The sequence below is a fragment of the Ceratotherium simum genome, chromosome 1 (genome assembly GCF_057802395.1).
Source record: "Ceratotherium simum simum isolate JZ-2026a chromosome 1, ASM5780239v1, whole genome shotgun sequence".
Lineage (NCBI taxonomy): Eukaryota > Metazoa > Chordata > Mammalia > Perissodactyla > Rhinocerotidae > Ceratotherium > Ceratotherium simum.
This window is the reverse complement of record NC_141900.1, coordinates 105924374-105940593: the sequence shown is the minus strand read 5'-3', so window position 1 is coordinate 105940593 and position 16220 is coordinate 105924374.

Sequence of the window (16220 nt, the reverse complement as noted above, 5' to 3'; positions counted from 1 at the left end):
CTGCCGTCTCCAGAGAAAGCTATACCACAGAGAACGTGGGCCTTTTGCCTGACCACAAGCTTTAACTTGCAGTGACCATGAATGCACAATCTTTGTCACTCTTCAGTATGTGTGGAACTGTATCACAGGACAAATCTCTTACGCATAGAGTGCCTTCCACTTCCTCCAGCACACGTTAATTGTTCATATTCTATATTAGGAGTTATTGATCTGGGGCCCATGGACCTATGAGTTTAAGAGAGACTGTATGTAAAATTACGTGCAAATACATTTTTCTAGTGGAAGTGTCCACAGGTTTTATCAAATTCTCAATGGGTCCATGTCTTCCCCACAAAAAAAATATTAAGAACTTTGTTCTACACCAAAGAAATCGTACAGCTCACCAGACTGAGAGAGACCTTTTCGGAGATCAAGTTCCTATGAAAGCATCATTTATCATCACTCGGGGCACGAGGCAGCGTCTGCACCACAGTCGAGAAAACTCCGAATGGCCCAGCAGCCTAATAAATCACCCACCCATCACATCAAGCACTCCTCTAAGATTTTAGAGGCTTTGATTCCAGAGAAATGTCACTTCTGGGCATGGAGCTTCAGAGGCTGATAAATGCTAAACAATCCATCAAACTGTATGAGGACAGTGCAGAGTGTTAGTGGGAGGCCACACGGTGCTCTGCCTGCAGACTCACGGCACAGAGCACAGAGCAGCGTCTGACGAGTCCTCCTTATCCAATTTCCAGAATCAGTTCCCATCAGGAGCTCCTGTCGTGGGTAAGATACGGTAGCTGGCTCCTGAGTGGTCCTTGGCATTCTGGCTGGGTCAGAGCTGTCGTGAGGGTTTTATTCCACTTTGAATACGTGGGCACTGACTGCTAGAAATTTTTAGAAATGAAATGATATCGAACCTTCTTCTTCCAAGAATATAAAGGAATTTGAGATTATACTCTTGAAAGTGCCAGAGGTGGAGCGTAAATTGATTCTCTACACTCTCAGAGCACAGTACACTCCTTGCAGGATGCCATGAGTTGTCTGATGTAAAACTCCAACCTCACATAAAATTCACATTTAACTCCTCATCTGCCACCACGATTAGTCACTCGGGAGCCAGAACTAAAGTCCAATGAAGAATTTGACATTTAGCCACTAGTGGACACACGGCTGTCTACACTCTGAAATACCCTTCCCTGGGAGCATTCTCAGGCTTGCAGTCAAAACACAAAGATACCAGAAATATTCAGGGCCTGAGGGTGTGGCATGGGATCAAGGCAGGAATGACATCCCTCGTACACATTTTTCAATCACTGAATTTCAAGACGACAGATATTTATTCAGTTACTTCTCTTCTTATTTTTCAATTCCAAGCATCCAGCACAGAGCCTGGCATGTGGAAGCAAGATAATTATTTTATTTTTTAATCAATACATGAATTATTGAGAAACCAGATGAATATTGTATCACTCAGGGTCCATTCAGAAAACAGAAACTAGGGAAAGATTTCAAATAAAGAGAATTTAATATAGGAAATTAACACAGGTATTGGAAGAACCAAGATGCTAAAAGGGGGTGATGAGACAACCCAGACATTAGCACCAGTAGGTGCCATTCCCACTCCCAGGCGTGAGGCAGGTCTCTAGGCCCAGGAGCAGAACGAGCCGCAGCGGGGCTGCCGGCCTGAGTCAGGGCCGCAGTGGGAGGGGCTACCCTACAAGAGCAGGAGACCAAGGAGACGCTGGCTGAAACGGAATGTGGGTGTGGAGACCTGGACTTCTCTCCTTCCACCCTCCCATCTTGCACCAGATCCTCTGTTGGCAGAGGGCGAGGGGTCCTGAGAAAGGTAACTCCCCTGCATCCAGGGCAGGGAAGAGAGGGGTGGAAGACAAGTACCCTGAAAGATACACAGAGCACAGTGGGAAGTCCCTATCTCTGGGAATTAATGGGGTACACATGTTTTAAAGGATGATATAAGTCTCTGTACGTGCCAAATGAGCAGAACAAACAATAAGCACTCAAGTCATCCAGAAGAAGAAATACATTCGCTCCTCAAAGGAAAGGCTCGAGATGTTCGTGGCTGTATCCCAATACACGAAAGGCATTTCTTCAGAAGGTATTCATTGGACTGATTGCTGGTGTAGACAAGAATGGTCTGAAAGGATTTCCATAGGGGACATGGAACGAGTTCCTCCCTTTGAAAGATGAGAATTAAGTTGAAAGGAGAATACAGAAATTCTAGAATGGCAGTCATATGAACACAGAAGCTGAAATGGAGAGCAGAGATCTAAGCCTCACACCAGAGCATAGCTTGTCTCCACTGAACTCTAGTGTGTTGAGTCTCTGATGGTTCCAGTTGCTCGTGTTGTCTCCACATCAAGGCTATAAAATCTCTGCAGGTGGGAGGGGTTCTACTTCAGTGTCTTCTCCCGAGCATCCCAGGTGCAAAATCGTTTGTCAGCTGCTGGTTTCATGTCCTCTGTCTCCCCGACTTCTCCCTCGGATTCCACGTCTCACCTGCCTTGTCACCTTCTCAGTCCAAGAAGGTGGCCTAGGTCTACATGTTTATAGCTCCTCCTCCCTAACTCCCCTTGAAATAGAAGAGATATAAAATAAGAACAACTTAGGGGTCATTGGAAAACTGGAAGGGTGCCAGCATGGGAAAATATGTTTGAGAAACTTCTGGATAGTACAAAGACGCCGGATGTAGACAGGTGGGAATGGTGACACAAGTGCAGACAGCGCAGCCTAAATGATCTCAGCTGGAGAGGGGGTGAAGGAGGCGTGGTCTGATCCCCAGCATTTGAGCCTTGGCCACACAGGCGAGTTTCCTGTTCTTCCCACCCTCACCAATAAGAGCTCACTTTAATCTTTTTTCTCTCTCCAACAGGACGATGTAATAATGTGATTGGTCAGGACCTGACACTCCTGTTTTCCTGGGTGTAGAAAGCAAGAACAGGACAGGTGTTTCCCGCCCACTGTGTATAACAGCAGAGGCCCCTGCTGCCCCCTCCGCACGCCCCTCTCTGCCCAGGTGCACAGCCCACCTGGAGGGGGTCCTCTCTCTCTCCCCCTGCATCTCTGCCTGCAACAGAGATGGAGTCATTCAATCCAACACAGATTTGTCAAATGAGCTCTTCAGTTTGAGGGAGGTCCCAGCTACCTTCAGGGCTAAGCCTCATTTTCCAACCCAGTTTTTTCTCAGCTTTTTAATGGAAGTATAATTATTCAGAAAAGTACACATTTCAAAACAGTTTAAACAGCCTTGCCTTTGGGGGCTTATTGGACACTCTCATCACTTTAGATAAAGTGGGTGCTTGTTCCCTTTGTCCTACCTGTTTCTCCTCTGCATGTGCTGCACCAGCTAACACCCGGGAGGGAGGCGTCAACGGGAGCCCTCAGCAGGAGGCTGTGCTGCTGTTCCCTGACCAGCTCCTTGAAGGGGAGGCTTCCCGTTGGTGTATCTTCTCCACCAGGCACTGACTTTCACAGTTCCTGCTGCAATTCACACCAGATTAATCTGGCTATGTAAGAAAAAAATTAATAGGCAACTAAGAATCGCCAGACGATTAGATTCTTTGTTTAGAATAAAACAAACAGCCACAAACAGAGAACCAGTTTCAAAATATGCTCCATCACCAAGACATTTTGCTGACATCTCCTAGAAAATTGTGAAATAAATACATAAATATGTTATATTAGAGGTGTGAATGGTGCAACCTCGCAACAATGGTGCTGCAGCAATTTCTCAGCTATACACGGTACCTTGTAATTTTAGGCAGAGTCAGCAAATTTTCAGTTAAGTGAACGTAATAATAATTATTATTATTATAAATTATAATAATAGTGCAATATTGAAGAATAGACTTCTACATGAATATTAATAAAATAAAAAGTCATCAATAACTAAAATTCCAAATGGTTCATAGAAAATCTATACAGGGTGACGGGAGAGAAGGCAAAGCATGCTGAAGGCCCTATGAAGGCAGCTGGAGATTTTGTTTAATATCCTGCTCTCCTTGTAGATTTTTGTCTCTCCTTATGCTTCCTTGATTGCGGAAAACTTCCTCTATCTTTCCTTTAGTAATTTAGAAGTTTTACATCTTATTTCCATTGACTAGTGATTTTCCTTCAAAATTTAAACAGAAGATCTAAAAATACGGTCCCTGGAATAACTTGAGACATATTAGTAATCTTAATAGGTTAAATTCCCCATTAAAAGGCATATTCTGACAATTTAAGTGCTTGCTGTTTACAAGAGACTCATCCAAAACCACACAACAGGAAACACTCATAGATAAAGGAGTAAGTGAGACATATGAGCAAAATCCCAGCAAGAGGAAGCGGGCATAGCAACACGAATACGAGGTTTCAAAGCAAAGGTTCTTAAATGGGTCAAAGAAGTCATTTTATATTGATTAAAGAGATAATTCACAGAGAAAACACAATAGTCCCATATCCTTAAGCACATAATAAAGCAACAAAATATCTGCAGCAAAAGATATGTATATTCAAGGAAAATTTGGGAAAATCCGAAACACATTTCTCAGTCTTAGGTTAAATAGAGAATATGAGATTTAATCATTTCAATAACACGACTAGCAACCTCTGTATAAAATTTAATAACTATGTGTACAATTTTTACACTCAAAAAGCAGAATCAACATTTTTGGGTACTAATGGAATATTTAATAAAAATTTCATTAGTTAATAAACAATTTCCATATGTTCTCCCTAAAACAGATCTTTCAGAACTCACTTTCTGACCATTGCTCAATAAAACTGGAAAAGGACAAGAGGATAGTGAAAATAAATCTAACCACTTAGAAAATATAAAACACTCAAATGTAACATTGGGACCAAAGAAGAAATCAAAGTAAAAATCACAAACTATGGGTTAAAAAGAGCAAGAACTTCCAGGCCAGGCCGAGGCGTAGCTCTCACACGGGTCACTGGGTTCACTCACCTGTGATCGCCTCACGGTTAGCATCCTCCAACTCTGTTCTATCTGGCTGTCTTCTTGTCTATTTGTGGGAGCTCCTTGTGAAGTAGGGCATCAGCCTTTTCTATATGAGCTGCGGGTATGTTCCTCCAGTCTCTCTCTCCTGTTTTGACCTGTTTTGTGTTATCTTTGCCCACACAGAGATTTTCCATTTTCACGTGGCCGGGAGAGTCAGTCTTCTTCATGTGTTCGTGTTTCTAGTCTTACTCAAGCAGATACTCCTCCTTACCCCGAGTAATAAAAATATTATCCTAAAATTTCTTATTTTTATATTTATATTTATATCTTAAATACATTTGAAATTTATTTTTGCATATGACTGGCGTAGGAGGTCTAGCTTCTTCTGATAAGATGCCAGTTATGTAAGATCGATCAGTTAAGTGGGGCTCCTTTCCTGATTAATGTGACCCGCAATCTTCATCACATATTAACTTCTGTAGTCACCTCCCCTCTGGCTCTCTTCCTCTGCCTCCCTCTTCCACTTTTAAGGACGCTTGTGATGACATGGGGTCACCCTGGATAATCCAGAATTATCTCTCAGCTGATTAGCAGCCTTAACTCCATCTGCAGGCTCCATTCCCCTCACCATGTAACCTGACATATCCATGGGTTCCCAGGATAAGGACGTTAACATTATCTTGCCTACCTCGGTCTATATGCTTGGATTTCGCCTCCCTCTCTGAAGCTAGAAGTTAGGGCCAGCCTGGCCCGGACTGCATGAGATAATGAGGAGACCCTGCCTGGGCCCGTGAGCTGGGAGCTGGCATGCACACTTGCTACATGGACGTGAGAAGACCTGAGAGGCAAGAGAGAAGGTGGAGCGGACGGCCCTGCCCAGGTAATGGTGGTTCACCAGATGCCAACGTGGACCAACTTAGCCATGCTTAGTCAGGTTCGTTACCCTTCCTCCCGTGGGTAGATGAGAACAGTGGACCATCCCTCTCCCTGAGGGGGAAGCACATGTCAGCCACTTGCCTCTTTGCTCTCAGCTCCATTACTGTCTCTTCCCCCACTTGCTCTGTATTTCAGGGAACTCAGTTTCCCAGGCTTCCTTGCCCAGTGGCTTTCTGGTGATTTGGCCAATGAGAGGTGCTTGTGGAAACTCAGGCGCAAGGGGAGGAGGAAGCCAGGCGTTTCTCTCCCTCTCACTCTGCCTCAGGCCGCATCACCAGCTCCTTCCTGACTACAGCTCTCACCAGAAATCCTCTCCCCAGATGCTTCTGAACCTGCCACATGGCCCCAGCTTCTGAATTCTGGTCACACCGCTTCCTTCCGTTGTCCCCCCAGACATGGTAGGACACGATAGTGTCATCTTGTTGTTAATCTCCCTGCTGCTCCTAATCTCTCTATTGCCTCCCCGTCCCATTGGACTTTTCGGGTCTTTTGTCATCCATGTAACCAAGTCCCTATGTTGAATTCCCTCTGTTCAAAGACCTGGTGTGGTTTCTGTTTTCTTGTTGGATTTGGACTAATAAGTAGTAGCAAGTTCCCTCATGAAGACATGAGTGTAAGGGAATAAGGCCCTGATATCCGAAAGAGCCTTCATTGTTAGTCAAAAGTGCATAGGGAGTTAACAGGGAACTTGAGTAGCTCAGACCATAAAAGATTATTAAAGGCAGAAAGTATCGAGACACTTCGAGGTCTGGATTCTCAGGGTAGAAAATACTGCTCCCATTCTCTCGATAATTTCCAACAGACAGATCCACTTAAGCAGAATTCACAAACGTCAAGGAATGGCTATGCTATAGAGGTAGTGATCTGACTTAGGCGTTTACATGAACAACCTAGGGAGGCAGTTAAAAAAACGAAAATTTAGGTGTTCCAATTCCAAAAATTTTGAAGCTCTGGCTGAGACCCCAGAAACTGCATTTTGGAACCCCATGTGATTCTGACACAGGTGGCCCGTGGACTATGTGTGGAGAAACTCTAGGTATGAGCAATGATCTCCAGAAGGTTCCTTAAACATTCTTGGCCTCAGGGCCAGCCCCGTGGCTTAGCAGTTAGGTGAGCACACTCTGCTGCTGGCAGCCCGGGTTCAGATCCCGGGCACGCACCGACGCACTGCTTCTCCGGCCATGCTGAGGCCGCATCCCACATGCGGCAGCTGGAAGGATGTGCAGCTGTGACATGCAACTGTCTACTGGGGCTTTAAGGGGGGGGCAATACGTAAATAAAATTATTAAAAAAAAAAAACATTCTTGGCCTCAGTGTCCCCATCTACCACATATGGATAATCCAACCTCAAAGAGCTGTCACAGGACCCAACGAGTTATCATAAAGCATCTGGCACTTGTGGGGCAAGATGGCGACAGAGGAAAGGGGGTGGATATACCTACAAGTTAATTTTTGGTGAGTATTTAGGATAAATATCATAGTTTCATTTTTTAGTTTAGCAACATCTTTCTATGTTTTGAGATGTCTATATTGGTGACAGATCTAGACTCTGTACGTCCCTCGAATTCCTTTAGTTGATGTGGGATAGAAATAGCTAATCCAAGCCCAAGATCAATTTAAGCTAGGAAGTCTCTATTTCAAGTTGAATTTTAAAAGCTATCTGATGGATAAGGAATATTAGTTTAATGAAAAAAAAAATGCTCCTTAACTTTGCAATCTGGTACAATAAACTGAATGAAAAGAAAATGACCAAAACCTCGGTTAAAATATTTAATTAAGACTAACTGAATTATTTTTGTTAAAGGAGTCAGCTCATAAGGCCCAATAATCTTTTAGAAGCTACTTCTTGTAAATTTGGTTATAAAATGTTAAAAGCTCTGTTACAACTCTTCAAAAACCAAACTTCATCATCTCGTGCCTTCACACCCCATCCTCAGAAATTAGCCAATTAAGAACCAGCCAATATACACAAAAACATAGAGACTCCTTGATAATGCCGCATCCAATTGTTACTTAATCATCATTAAGACGATTTTAAAGTAAGTTAACATGCTAATAGCATTGATGTTAACAAGCCCCATTTATTTTTTACACTGTAGAGCTCTCTGCCTGAATGGGGCTTTGTTGTCTCACTGGGAAAATATCCTGCAAATTCAATCCACTGCACAGTTATGTCACACCTTTCCACAGAGTATTGGGTGGTGGGGACAGGGTCAGATGCAGAAGGTAAAAACTGTTGTGCAAATGAGCATGGAGATAGATAAAGGAGGAAAAGACAATTGGAGGGGATTCGAGAAGGGCAAAGCGTTAACCAATTGGCTTTGATTGGAATCTATGAATTTGAATATCTTTTACAACAAGGAAATGTTTCCATCAGAAAACAAAGACTTTTAATAGATCGGTTCTGAGAGGAGGTTGGATTCAAAGACACCAGGAAAATCTTGGGATGGCCACCACACCACAGGTTTGGAAACAGAGAATTTAACAGCTGAAGACAGTTACAGCTATCGTGACTTGGAGACAGAGGCTGCAGTAACCAAAGCATCCAAGGGTGCTGCAGGTCCAGTCTAGCTTTCCACAATGAACACCAGGAATAAGGATCCCCACATACAGAAGCAGACTTGTGTTCAAGTCAACATCATCACGTGGCCCCATTAGGAAGCATCTGTGGTTAGTGCATCAGTGAGGATGCAGTGATAAGCCTAAGAGCTTCCTTCCCTCTGCCCTCCCTTGGACTGGAAAGTTACTCATTAGATATATGGAAGCTTCTCCAATTCTGAGACCATAGGTCTAGAATTCCAAAGACAGCCGAAAGAGAGAATACGGATTCAAATAAGAACTGTAAGAGAAACTACTACAACTAGATCAGGCAAGTCAATGAAGCTAGAAAATTAGATGTCAAAGAAATATCCAACACACTGACCCACTGTCTTCCCGAATAGCTGGAAAGGCAGAACCAAAACAAATTGATTCAGGATCTATCAAAATAAGTCATTTCTGAATATCTCATGAAAGGCTTAAAGGGAACCTGGGTGGCTATCTTCCAGAAACTCTTTAACAACAGGCAGATATTCAACACAGTAGCCAGCTGATGTTTGACATGCAGTAAAAACCACACCACCAAAATACCCATCTAATTCTTCAAACATTATCATCAAGACAATCCCAAGTGATATGGTAAAGTTATTAAAAGCTATCACTCAACTGAGAGTTTTCTGGAAATTCATTTATTGGTACACTGTGGGTAAAGCAAGTAAATTTTATGACAATGGTTACTTAGTGACATGGGAGAACCCCTGGTAATGATGGATGCGGAAAACAGACATCAGTGATAGGAAGCTGCAAATCGCCTTTGGTGGAACTATTGATACGGTAAAGTCCTAACTAGTAAATATTTTTCTTGTGATCAAACATAGACACACGCACAGACACACAAGTACTCTTGCCAAGAGACTCTAAGAGCAAATTATACTTGAGAATCTTCCCAATAGTCTCTCAAATACCAAAACCTGAAAACACAGTCAGTATTTTCCATTCCATATGTATAAGTTTCAATTAATATGAGAATCTTAACTCATATTATGGGAAAAACTAACATTTATTGAGCATTTACCATGCTCTAGGCACTATGAAAGGTTCTTTTTATAGAATATCTCCTTGAATCCTTACAGTAAGCCTTGGAAGTAGACAGAGCAGTTGTTATAATCCCTACTGTATCAAGAGGCAATCAAAGCTCAAAGATGCAAAGTGCGTTGCCCAGGATCACGCAGCTAGCAAAGACAAGACACGACTGAACCCAAGGCTGTCTCAGGTCCAGCCCAGTGCTCTTTCCATAAATTTTTTCATGAATTTTTTTCCATAAAATTGTTTTTGGTAAGCATTTTCATTTATTTCCATTTTTGTCTGCATTGCACCTTAGAGTCCAGCATATTTTTTAACTTTCTATTTTGAATAGTTAAAGATTTAGAGGAAGAAACGGACAGGGAGGTCCTGTGTACCCTTCACCCAGTTTCCGCGGATAGCAACGTCTTGTGTGACTGTACTACAGTATCAAAACCAGGAAATTGACATGGGTACCACCCACTGAGTTCACTCAGAGTTCACCAGGACACGCACTCACCTGTGTGTGTTTGTGTAGCTCTATGACATTTTATCACATGTGTGCCTTCGGGTAACCATCACCACAGTCAAGATTTTTAACTGTGCCATCACCACATGGCTCCCTCATGTTACCCCTTTAAAGCCACACCTACCCTCTCCCCCTCATGCCTAACCCCTGACAACCACCAATCAGTTTTCCATTTCTGTAATTATGTTATTCCAATATTCAGAATTATATTACAAATTTATACAAAAAGAATCATGCGGTATATATCCTTTTGGTTTTTTTCTTTCAGTATAATTTCCGGGGAATTCATCCAACTTACTGCATATATCAATAATTCATTGCCATTTACTACAGAACAGTACTCCATGGTGTGGATGTACCCCTTTGTTTAACCGTGCATCCACCGAAGGACATTTGGGAGTTCCCAGTTTGGGGGTGTTTCCAATAAAGCTGCTATGAACATTGTGCACAAGTGTCTGTGTGAAGATAAGTTCTCCTTTCTCTGGGATAAATGCCCAAGAGTGCCGTTGGTAGGTTGTATGGCTGGTCCATTTTCAGTTTTAAGAGGAGCTGCTGAACTATTTTTCCACGTAGCTGCACCAGTTTACATTCCCACCAGCAACGTATGAGAGTGCCAGTTCCTCTGCACTCTTCCCGGTATTTGGTGTTATCACTATTTTTTATTTCATCCATTTTCATAGCTATGTAGCAATATCTCATGTGGTGTGAATTGCCTTCCTTAGCGGCTCATGAAGTTGTGTATCTTTTCACATCCTTGTCTGCCTTAGGTATATCCTCGTTGATGAACTGTCGGCTCATGCTTTTGTCCATTTTCTAATAGGGGTGTTTGCTTTTGCGTTTTGAGAGTTCCTTATGTATTCTAGATACAAGTCTTTTATTGAACATGTGATTTATCCATAAACATTCTCTAATATTTTCAGTGAGTAAGGCCTTTAAAAATAAAATCCAGGGGCCGGCCTGGTGGCACAAGCGGTTAAGTGCACGCGCTCAGCTGCGCCGGCCTGGGGTTCCCCGGTTCGGATCCCGGGCGCGCACCAACGCACTGCTTGGCAAGCCATGCTGTGGCAGCGTCCCATATAAAGTGGGGGAAGATGGGCATGGTTGTTAGCCCAGGGCCAGTCTTCCTCAGCAAAAAAAGAGGAGGATTGGCAGATGTTAGCACAGGGCTGATCTTCCTCACAAAAAAATAAAATAGAATAAAATAAAATAAAATCCAATACATGTTGGAGTCCAAAGGATTAAATGAATTTTTCAAGAGTTCAAACACTTACCATGTGCTTTGTTACCACGTGATTTGTTAAAGAAGAGCAGAAAGGCTGGGCCCTGCTCTCACAGAAGAAGAACTAGAGACGGATACAAGACTAGGGATATTTCAGGATAGAAATCTGAGATGTGGTCAGGACACATAAGAAAGGGTCTGCCTGAGGGGATCCTGCCAGGCGGCTCTGACAGTTCCTCTGCAGACCCATCCGACATCGCTACAGCTCATGCGCCACCTTGTGGGCTCCGTAAACTCGGCAGGGTCCTGCGAAGTGCAAGTTCACATTTGCAAAACACACATGTTCTCACCCACGCTTCTCTAGAGGAATTGGCGACACACGGTATTTATTTCTACCCATCGTGGCTGCTTTGGGTAGCACCCACTGCTTTATTCTTTGGGGCTGGTGAACCACCAGGAGGAGAGACGGCTGAGACACCCGCTCACGCAGCAGAATCTCATAGTGACACCTCACCAGCCAGCCTTACTGGCTTCCTCACGTGCCGTGTCGCTCACCCTGTGGAGTGTTGCCTCACAGATGGAGATTATCTGCCGTGAGAAAGCAGGGCTCGGGGTCGGCTGCCAGAGCACTCCTTCTTTGACTCTGCTCATCAGGACGGAGCTGCGATGGGCATTTCTCCTGGGTATTGTCCCTGGTGTGTGCTGCCCAAGCATGTGCCGGGAAAGGCAGATCTCAGCCCCTGTCCCACTTTAGACAATCAGAGAACATTAGAACCGAGAGAGAACTGCGAAAAATGGTGACTACAAGTTTTTTTTTCATTTTGAATGAAAAATAAAGATTTTTTCTGACATGTGTTTAACTAATAGAGTAAAACACTTGAAATGAGGACACTCATCATATTCAGATCATCTAGTCCAGGACACTTTCTTACTTTGCACCCCCAACACACAAGGGACATAAGTGTTGTGGGAAGCAGGAATAGGGTGTCAGGGGGAGTGTGAGCCCCCAGGTTCATTAGCCCATCCCCACATGGGCCCCAAGGTGGCTCCTAGGACTTCCTAAGACCTCTCAAATCACAAGCCAAAAAACACTGAGATTTCCTTCTTTTTAAAGGCTGAATAATATTTTATTGTATGTATATACCACATTATTACAGAAGGACAAATATTGCGTGATTCCACTTACATGAGGTATCTAGAACAGTTAAACTCATAGAAACAAGAGTAGAAGGTGGTTACCAGGGGCTGGGTGGAGGGAGAAATGGGGACTTGTTGTTCCATGGGTGTAGAATTTCAGTTATGCAAGATGATCTGCTGCCCAACTCCGTACCTATAGTAAACAGTATTGTATTGTGCACATAAATGTCTGCTAAGAGGACAGATCTCATCTTAAGTGTTCTTACCACAATAAAAAAATAAAATAAAAAAATAAAAGCAGCAGACTAAACTATTGAATTGGTTAAGAGTGTTCTTAAAGTACAGCTAATCTATCAAGGGAAAGATGTCACATATTGCCTAGAGAGTGAATCAACAGATCAACAAAGTACATTAAAAACCTATTATGAAAAAAATAAATTACATTTCAAATCTTGGGGGGAAAAAAACACTAAGAAACCCACTATCATGTTGTACAGACGGAAAAAAAGTCCAGAGACCAGGGACATGCCAGAAGACACACAGCTAGTTAGTTTCATGAACTCTTCATGCCAGAGGTCAAAGGTTTTATACAAGGAATGAACCAGCACTACCACCTCCCCCTGCCTGGGCTGAAATCACAAAAGGAGACATCTCGGCATATATATTGTAGGAACTGCCCTCAGGTCTTTAGGGCCTCAGAAACCCAACCTGGCTACTCACTGCCCTGCCCTCCGGGGACAGAAAGAGAAACCATTAGAGGCATTTCCTTTGGTCTTTCCTTGGCTGGGGTGGTGGAGAAAAGCCTGAGCTGCCTGCAAATGTTGTCTATTTGCCTATTTCCACCATTGCGAGGGCTCTGAGGGGCTGGCCCAGAGAGAGATTCTGAGGATGAAGGAGAGGCTGGTCTACCTAGAGGGTGGAGCGTGCAGGATGAGGGGCTTAGAAAGGAGGGCACCTTCACCTGGAGGCTTGGTGCAGCCAGGGGACCAGCCCCAGAGCCCTGGTCCCCGGGATGGGAAGAAGAGAACAGAGTTAGGAAGGGAAAGGATGCTGGAGAGTGCCAAGTGAAGTCCGGTCCTTCCCCGTTTGCTGACAGCTGGGCCCGGGGAGCAAGTTGTATTTTAGGGAGGAAATCAGATCCCCATCTTCTGGTCGTTTGCCTATGGTCCAGAGAAGTAATATCAGACAATTTCATTTCAATAGATTTTTGCAAACTCTGCCAAACTGACAGATATGAATTTCATTTCTTCGAGATTGCCCTTTCTAACCCCATCAAGGCAAGATGCTGAGTCATGGCAGAACCCACACCACAGCAGATAAAGAGAAGAGCACAGGAGGGGTGGACCTAGAAGATACACAGCGGATGGCAAGCCTCATTAGTAAAAAGCTCATTAGTAAAGAGTTTGCTTGACTCCCACAACCTCTGAGCTGCAAGAAGTACACCTCCTGGTGGGAAGAGGGCTTTAAATCCCCTGTCATCACAATTTTGGGAACCAACGAGATTTTACGTGGGCACTGGACGCACCTGGGTTAAGGAAGACAACAATAGCTGCTAAAACAGGTAGTCCACGTAACCTCAGTGGTTTAACTCAGTAAAACTTTCTCACTCAGGTTAAGTTCAAAATGAATGTTGTGGATTACTGAGTGACACTTCTCCAAGTGATACTGTAGGATTCAAGACTCCTTTCGTTCTGTGTCACTTCCACTTTCCATCCATGGTTTCTGAGTTCCCCTGGGAATGTAAAAGAGCCTGGAGGATTGCCCGTGGACGTTTGTAGGGGCCAGGCCTGGAAGGGGCACATATCATTCTACTCGCATTCTACTGGCTGGAACTTGGTCACATGACTAGACTGAATTGCAAGGAGTGCTGGGAACTGTAGTCCAATTGCCCAGGAAGAGGGAAAAATACAGAGGTCACAGCACCAGAGCCGCACGCTCACCTTGACATAATTTTCCCTAATAAGAACTGTTTCTGAGACCACTATAGATATCTTGGCCTTACGTGCGGGAAAATGGGTAAAAAATACTTCCATAAAGCCCTTCTGAGGCCTGCCTGTGATGCTATAGAAAACGTGTAACTTTAGAGACTAGCGGTGTCCATCAGGTAAAGCCACCATTTTAATTGTATAGTATTTTAGAACTTTCAGAATGGTTTCTCAAACATCCTTTCGTTTGATTTTCTCATCACTCCTCTCTCAGTGTCTACAAACTTCATTCAGATAAGAATCATTGACTGATTGTCCACATTCCCAGGCTCTGTTCCCGGCACTAAGGATGCTGAACAGACAGAAGATCCCCTACCTGCAGCACGCCTACATCCTTGTGAGGAATAGTAAACAGTAAATCAACAATGTGTAAGATACTTTCAGATGCTGATAAGACCCCAAAGAACAAAAACAGAGCAGGGTGATGGGGAGGGAGGCTGCATGAGGAACAGGTGTTTTAAAACGTACCTGGGACTTGTTTTAATCATGTGTACTTAGATGATAGGCAGGTAGACAAGCGCCTTGAAAGAAGAGTTTATTCCTCACAGTTCCCAAGAGGAGGGGCATGCCATGCCACATGGGGCCACGTGGGGAAGCACCAGGTGGGTCAGGAGGCACAGGAGGGAGGGGAGAGGGTGGACGAGAGCCTTTGTTCTGGGTTTTGCAGGAAGGAACGGACAAGGCAGGGTAGACAAGCTGAGCAAGTTTAGGATTGGATGGTGTGAATAATTTCAGTGGCCTCTGGGCTATAGGAGTCCCTAGCCATCCCATTCTTGGCCCTGGGGGTACTGGGGACAGGGGAATATTGGCTTGGTATGTGAGAGTTAGATAAAAGAGGTGGTTGGGGGTATAGGCTCTGGACTGGTTGGTTTGCATATGAAAGACAAGCTCACAAGCAAGTTGTTCACTTTCTCTAGGAACCAGCTAGCCTTGGGAGGGGTAGTTTCTCCAGGAGAGACTTAGCAAGGCCTCAAGATGTCAAAGCATCATAAAATACAGAAAATAAAAAACATGATTAATATAATGTGGCAGTGGGTGCATAAATTTAGAATGGATGGTCAGCAAAGTCCTCCCTGAGAAGTTGATATTGGAGAGGAGGTCAGACTCGCAAGAAGGTGCCAGCCCCACAGAGATGGAGGCACATACCAGGCGAAGGAGACAGCAGGGAAGAGCAAGGTCAGCCGGTCTCAGCAGAGAGAATAGGCCAGTGTGGCTGGAGCAGCAAGTGTGGACTGGGCAGTAGGAGCAAGGACCAGACGGGCAGGACTCTGGAGGCCAGGGCCATTGAGTTTTATTCTAACTGCACCAGGAAGCCATTAGAGGGTTGTACAGGGAGCAATGTGGTCTGATTTGCATTTTTGAAAGGTCATCTGACTTTGTCAAGGAGAATGAATTACATGTGGGCACTCGAGGGAAGGCAGGAGACCAGGTAAGAGGCGAGTGCACCACAGCATCCCTCGGGAATAAGACAAAGAGCCGTCCCTGCTTTGTTTGTCTAATCCTGACACCCTGTCATCCCTACACTACATGTGACTCAGCTCAAACATGGCGTTCGTCACGGACATCATTCACTCATCACTTTTTCCCATAAATCTAAGTATTTCCAGTTCTCAAAGGGATCCTCCCACAGGTTTCTCACTTATCTGCTACTGCGACAGAGGACCCCAGAAAATCCAATCCTTTAGCCAAAAACTATCCATGGATTGTCCAGTATATGCCCCCAAAAGCTTGGTCACTATGGGAAATACAAGGAAAGTTTATGATACAATTTCCCAATTGAAAGAACTGAAAAATCTACTGCAAGCTCAAGAGAATGTATACAACTCAAAAGTAAGTGAGATCAACCTCAAGACAGGGAGCTGGAGGCTA